Source organism: Dermacentor silvarum, chromosome 6, assembly GCF_013339745.2.
Source record: "Dermacentor silvarum isolate Dsil-2018 chromosome 6, BIME_Dsil_1.4, whole genome shotgun sequence".
NCBI classification, from domain to species: domain Eukaryota; kingdom Metazoa; phylum Arthropoda; class Arachnida; order Ixodida; family Ixodidae; genus Dermacentor; species Dermacentor silvarum.
The window spans coordinates 106,701,121-106,708,845 of record NC_051159.1 but is presented as its reverse complement, the minus strand read 5'-3'; positions in this window follow the sequence as shown (position 1 = coordinate 106,708,845).

Sequence of the window (7,725 nt, the reverse complement as noted above, 5' to 3'; positions counted from 1 at the left end):
GAAGGCAGTCAAGAGCGTCGTCAATGCTAGGCAGGGTAAACATCCTTCTTTGTATCTTGTTGAGGTGACGGTAGTCAACGCAGAAGCGCCACGAGTTGTCTTTTTTCTTTACTAAGACAACCGGTGATGTCCACGGGCTACTGGAAGGTTCAATGATGTCCTTGTCCATCATCTTGTCGACCTCTTTCTGGATTATGGCCCTTTCGGTTGCGGAGACACGATATGGCCGCCTATGAATGGGGCTGGCGTCACCGGTGTTGATGCGATGCGTGACACAGATGTCTGACCAAGTGGACGTCGTCCAAATCAAAGATTCCCGATAAGATGACCAGGAGCTGACGAGAGCTTTCTTTGCTCGGAAGGAAGATCAGGGGCGATCATCTTACAAACATCGTCCGCAGGCGTCGAGCACGAAGGAATGTTGACAAAGGTGCGTTGGTACTCAGGAAGGATTCGGAGGCCAAAGAAGAAATCTCAAATTCATCCAAAGGAGTGATAAGTGCGACGGCAATACGTGTGGCAGCACATGCGTCGAAATCCAAATTGAGGATGGGAACCAAGCGCAGTTTTCGAGGATCCGGATAAGGTGCTCGGTATAGGGCAATATTTCGTGACAAAACCACGTCAGTAAGCGAGACACGACGTACTCGCCATCAGTACGGGAGGACAGGGCGTCAGGAGGACATTGGTAGCCGCCTGTGGAGACAGCCATGCAAACTCAGCAGAACATAGGCGGGGTGAAGCACAGTTGTTGGGCGATCTTGCGTCGGCAGTAAGCGGCAGATCCAGCTGTACAAGCCTGCGGAGCAGTCAATTTGGGCAGAGTGTTTCGAAAGGAAGTCGAGGCCGAGAATTAGGTCGTGTGGACAGTGCTCTGAGGACGACAAATAAACACTCTATAATGGCCCGCAATGGTCACGCGTGCTGTGCACATTGCCAGAACAGGTGAAGTACTCCCATCGGCGACTCGCACAGTGCACGGTACGGCGGGAGGTCAGAACCTTTTTGAGCCTTCGGCGGAGAGCAGCGCTCATACTGAAAGCTGCGCTCCTGTGTCAACGAGAGATGTGACAGGAACACCATCAACTTCAATGATCCAGTAGGTTTCCCTACGTGTAGGCAGGGTCAACAGAGGATTTGTGGCCGGGTCAGAGTTGCAGCTTCACCTCCGGGAGCTGCACCGCCTAGTTTCCCGAAGGGAAGCGACCGGTTGCAGATGGGGACGAAGAGCGGTGAACGAGAGGCGAACGGGACCGACGGCCTTGGCGGAGACGGGGGAGCGGCTGGATCTTGGTGGAGCCTGTCGGCGTTGATGTTCCGAGGCGGCGTGTAGGGCGAGAAAAGTGCGATTGTCTTGGACTTGGCGGTAGTGACTCGGAGACGACCACCGAGAGAGACGACGACCAGCGATTACGGCAATGACCGGGCGATGTGGTCCAGTACCGGGAAACAATTAAAACAGATGGGGGTCTGTCATCCGGTGTGCGCCAGTCAGCGGGGTTGCGGCGGAGTGGCGGGAAGCTTTGCGTCTGGGAGCGAGCGGCCGGTAGGAAATCTGGTAGGTGTTCGTATGGGGCGGACCGAGCAGAGAGATGGAATGCCCAAACTCGCTATTTCTTCCGAACGACCGCTTGTATAAGCGAGATAGCGGGCACACTTTCCCCGACATTCGGAACGAATTGGAGCCGGAGCCATGGCCTCAAGCTCACGGCGAACGATACCGGTTAGATCTTCTGATCCTGTCGGCTGAACGAACCGCGGCGGGTCTGCGCACGAAGATGTCGCGGCGGGTATTGGGCAGCCTGTCGAAATGTTTGAGGGACGCGGCGAGCCTTCGCTTGTTCGAAGCGCCGGCACTCCTTTATAATTGCATCCACAGTGGCACAATCCTTACACTATCAGGGGGGGAGTGGAGATTGAAGGCGTCGTCTGCAATACCTTTGAGTATGTGACCAATCTTGTCCCGCTCGGTCATGGTGTTATCAGCCTTGCGGCAGAGAGCCAGTACATCCTGTATGTACACGACATAGGATTCTGTGGACGTCTGAGCGCGGGCATGCAAGTTCTTTTTTTGCTGCCAACTGACGACCGACAGGTCTGCCAAACAGGTCACGCATTTTTTCTTTGTAGACATCCCAGCTTGTTAGGTCAGCTTCATGCGTATCGTACCATTGCTTCGCAGTTCCTTTCAGATAAAACATGAGGTTTGCTAGCATCATTGTTGGACCCCACCTGTTGTTGTCGCACACTCGTTCGTACATCGCAAGCCAGTCCTCGACGTCGGTGTTGTCCGTGCCACAAATGTCCCGGGGTCCCGCAGATGAGTGAGGATGACTGTTGGCGTGGACTGCTGAGGCGTGTCGGTTGTGTCGGTTGATCTGCCATTGTGGCGGCAGGTAGATGACGTCCACTGCGAAGTTCCGTGATTGTACCCAGCACCTTCCACCAAAATGTTGCAGGAAGAAAGCAGGCCCACGAGTGTAGAAGGATGTATATTTACAAGCGAAGAAATATGACGTTCAGGCAACGGCCAGAGACTTCGTCTTCCTCTCGTTCGCGTCACCTTATTCTTTCCCTTCACCATAACAATATTTTTATTGATTAGACATTAAAGAAGGGGAAAACAAAGAACCATTGGAAATAGGCATGCGCCAGCTCTTGTAGTTTCACACACTTTCTAGGCATAATAAGTTTGATACGTATACGTTCAGTAGGCTAGGTTCACTACTGCATTGGTTATTTTCACAAGAAATTTAATGAATCTTTTAATGTCTTTCTTGGGAGAAATGACGCTGAACTAAAAGCTACTCAATGGTCCCTTTGTGAACGGGCAGCTACTTTCTAGTCCGATTCAATAGCGCAGAAAGAGGGACGTGAAAGTCACGTCAAAGCACGCAGGGGAGAAACCGGGACAAGCGATATAAACATATCCAGTAACGTGAAATACGATAGTGAATGTATGAGAATGAATGTAAGGGAAGGTGAGTGAATTCCAGAGACGAGAGTGTTATTGTGATAGCAATTACATGGACACTCGAGGCACGTTCCCGCTGCGGCGCAGCCATCATCGTGCTCTGATAGTATTCATGGCGCATGCGCGGTTAGCGCATGCAGCGTGCGAATAGTGCAGCGCGTCTGACTGTAAAATTAAGCAGCCAAGTGAACGCACCCTCACGGCCCCTTCAGCCGTCTCTGCAGACAAACAAGGGTAGCGTTGTGCCTTGTGTTTTCATCGTAAGCTGTTATGGGCTCATTGCAATAGCCGTTTCGGTTGGCAATGGTGTCCGCCGCCGCCGCCTCCACCCCGGTGTCCGTAGCAGCTAGCTGCGAGAATGAGAAAAAAAAAAACAGTTCCCGCCGGGACAGAACCTGGGCCCGCTGCGCGAGAGTCAGCTACTCTGGCACTGAGCCACGCGATGGGACATGCGCGCCAGGTAGCGTCGATACATGCACATTTTGCATTGCAGTTGCATATTTTTTGCACCTGGAAGAACGCCATGTAGCAGATGCACAGGTAACACTACAGGGCAGCTAAAGGAGGTTTGAGGAAGAAAAAATTCACCAGCCCTTGCCCTCTGGAGAAAATCGGGGTAAGCGAAGCTTGTCGTGTGTGTATCTGACCTTCGTCAGGGTAACGTAAAGTTCACGACATGTCACGGTAATAAAACATTAACGTTTATTAAATGTATAAATCGAGGGAAGGAAACGTACAAAGCAAAGGAAGGAAAAGTTGCACGAACGGGAAACAAACGTAGAAGGAAAGGGAACAAAAAGTAGCAGGAAAGGGACGGGAAAGTAGTTGGTCAAGTATACATACGACAATGTTTGCTTACCCCCATTTTCTTGACAGGGGAACGCGTGGTGATTTTCTTCCTTTCTATTTCTCTCTCTCTCTCTCTCGCTTTCTTTCTTTCTTTATTTCTCTCACTATTTCTTCCTTTCTCTCTTTTTCTATCTTTCCTTCTCTCTCCCTCTTTCTGTCTTTCTTTCTCTCTCTTTCTCTTTTTCTATAAGGCTTTCTTTCTTGCTTTCTCTCTCTCTACTTTCTATTTCTCTCTCTCTTTTTTGTCCCTGGTATGTGCCATTGAGCTTGGAGCATTTCTGCCCTTTCTCCAGGATCGGCCCACAGCTAAAGGCGACGAAGGGACTACTTAGCTTTTTGAAAGAAACGGGTTTGGACAAGCGACTATGACAGTGATGTCAGGTACCACGCAAGAGTGATGGACTGTGACTGATGATGTGTGTGCTGTGCTCTCTCTCTCCTCCCCATCTTTCATTCTCCCCAAACCCACTCCGGTTGTGTAGGGTAGCAAACCGGTTATGCTAAACAGGTTAACCTCCCTGCCTTCCTGATTCCACTCCCTTCATTCCTTCCTTTCACAAAATTGGAATTTATTCCCTCTTTGCTGAAAGTATCTCATAGCAATGCCCTCTCTACCTTATCAGTACCGTCCCTAATTATCGATGTGCGCCCCTTTATTTCTTTTTCCAGTGTCATGCGCATTTAATTGTTTTTAAATCACTTGTGCATTAGCTTCGAGTCTCCCTCTAGTGCACTGTTGGGGTCACTTTCACTGCAAAGGAATACGGTTTAAGATACCAAAAATAGACCGCAGCGTCGTGCTAACAGCGATATGGTGTGTAGGTAGTACAGCTTGACTTTATTTTACTCGTATCTTCTGTTGATAGTTGTGATAGTTATGAGGACTGTGAACATTCGGTCAATATCCATGTAACTTCCCGAATAAACACGAAGAATGTGAAAGATAAATACTTCTGTGGCCCAGCTAAGAGATGGGTCACATAAAAAGCTGAGATGACTTTTCACATGAGCACCATCACCACACTCGGTTGTATGCTATTCGTATGATGCCGTAAAAAAAGTGGACATAGACTGTGGCTGGCTCGCTTCCATAGCACTTGTATAGTACATTTCTCAAGAATAGTGGGAAACGCGGCTGCTGCAGCTGGAGTTCTGTGAGCGCTATTAGAGAGACAAGCTTGGTTACCCAGAAAATAAAGTTTTTTTTTTATATGGCGGTTAAAAGAACACCTCCGAAAACAATGCCTTTCGTTTACCAGCGCTTTCTTCACGAGTCATTAATCGTTTGTGCTAGAGAATGATGGCACGACACATCACTACGCGTCACTACCTACCCCATAATAAAGCAGGGGTGGAGGAGGGGTTGACGAGTATTGCGCAGGGGGTAGTCCAAGTTAAATCAGCGCCACCAGTTGTCCGCGTTATGCGGGGGCAAATCTAAGGAAGCCGTGTCGTTGGATGAGTTCATTGGCGGCTCGCTGTTGACGCCTCCATCGCGACCCCTGTGGAACCAACCACCGTGCCACCCAAGCACCACCAGGGCGAAGAAGAGGATGGCGAGTCCGGCGATGACCGCCTTCATGCGGATCAGGGTGAGCGTTCGGTGGGCCGTGCCGGCTGCTGCGGTATCCGAGCCGCTGACATGGCCACCTGGTGCCGCCGCCGCAGCGCCATCTTCGGTGTCACCGGCATCCCCGCGTCCTTCGCCACCGGCGTCACCACCTTCTGGCTTCACGTGCTCTTCCTTGCCGCCTTCCTGGTGCTGCTCGCTGGAGTCCTTCTCATCGCCTCCTGCGTTTTCGGCCCCGGAGTTCCCCTCTTCGCCCGTGTTCTCGCCTTCTTCTTTGTTGCTGCCAGCGCCTTCCTTGTTCTCCCCGGAGAACATCTCGTCGCAAGCAGGGCACCGGCTTGCACTGTTCTTGCACTGTTGCCGTGGGTGCAACCATGCAACCACGGTGCCTTCGCTGAAAGTAGGAAGCGCATCAGATTTGTCTGAGAGCTTGAAATTCCAACTTTCTTAGAGACTTCATCAAAAAATGTCGCAGCTTCGTCCGAAACGCGAAGCATCAGTTGCGATAGCAAATTAGTAGAGAGTTATTTGGAGTAGGGATAGTAGTTTTATCGGCTGCATAAACATGGACACATTCGCTTACTAACTGAATTGACAAGCGTGGGCTCAGCGCGCACAAGCAAACATGAATAGATCACACTGAATGACCGCAGACGACTGTCAAAACGCTGGCAGCAAGCGCAGCCGCCGCAGTGGAAGAAGGTTCGCACGGTCTATCGCTTCAACGGAAACTGAGCGGCGAATGCACAGCGCATACAAAGGTCAGAGCCGTGTGGAGATAAAAGGTGGTGTGGGCGACCGCCACCGCCAGGCAAAGTGCTAAGGAGTTGTGCAGAGGAGAAGTTGTTTACAGAGGAGAAGCTGCCCCCCCCCCTCCCTTCCGCGCTGCCTTCACGCTTTCTTGCTTTCGCGTGGAATATTGAGTGGCCAGTTCCCCTTGCGCCCGGTTGCAAGATAAGCATTTGGTGAAGCAGGACAGCGTCGCCCCACCTCCCTCCCTCCCTCCCATATCCACACGGCCTTTAGCGCGACTGTCGCGTTTGCTTTCCGCCGTGCGTTCACTCTCCGTGGTAGCGCGCGTCCCCCACGCGTTTTCACTCGCGCATACGGCGCGCGGCGACGATTTTATCGCCCTTGGACTTTATACGGAACCTCACGGCAACGGTGACGGCGACGCCAACGGCAGAAATCCGGTTGAAGTGTCCATATAATTGCTATCGCAATAAAAGAAAATCAAAGTAGAAGCATCTTCCGCGACCCGTGAGACTCCTTACAAATGCTGATGCGGTACGTAGCACTAGCACGCAGCACAAATTAAGTTGCTTTAGAAACCTTCGAAATTACAACGTGCGCTGACCTCGCAGCTCTTGGCCAAGTATTGAAAATGCAAATCGAGGAAATGCATCGTACTTCACCTGGGCTTGGTTGCATCCGTAGTAAATAAATACGAACGCCGTGTAGGAAATGCCGTCACTTATTCGCTGCACTTTCCAGTTTTTGTGAAGCGAGGACAGCACTGGAACCGCATGGCCTATGCAAGAGTTGTTGGTCGCACTTTCTCGGTGTGCATTGTTTTCAAAAGGGGTATGAAAAGCATGCGGTGAAAAAATTCCGCACCATCACAGCAGACTAGTTGCAGCAGACTAGTGCAGCAGACAGCAGAACCCTAGTTCAAGTTTGCGAGGAAACACGCTTACGAACATCAAAGACAAATCCTTATGAAGAGCGAGGTTTCAACAAGACAGAATAGAGGAAGGAGCTTAATGCACGACAGCAGTGTGACCCCAAGTACGCCTATGAACTCAGTAGAAGCCGAGAGTTATTTCTCTGAGTTACCCCCTCTTTCCCTCCCTCCCACCGTTAAAGAAAAAATGTTAGTTTGAAATTTGCTAACAGGCCCGGTTTGTGGAGCGTGCGACCCGAATTATATTGATTTTCAGCCTGGACCGACGGGGAGCAAATTATCTGCGTAACGGGTGAGGTGAGTCGATTTTTACAATTAGTTCTCTTGCTATAACGACGAACACGAACATTGCTCGTGGTGCACTTCAACTGCTTTCTGTATTTAAAACTGAGGCTACTATATATTGTACCCGCTATCGCTGTTGCTGTTTCGATTTTTAGAAAAGCTGCATATGCTTTTCAAATATATGCTTTCTTTACCGTTTCTTGCCCTCATTGCGGTTGTCGGCTGCTGCTGGTTGGCCCTGTAGAAGACAACACTCGTCACTGGGCATTTCCCCCTGGGCATCTACCCTAATGGTGGTGGCGTGGAGCAGAGGTAGACACTGGGCTTCAAATCTTAAGGTCATAGGTTAAAATACTCCCTTTT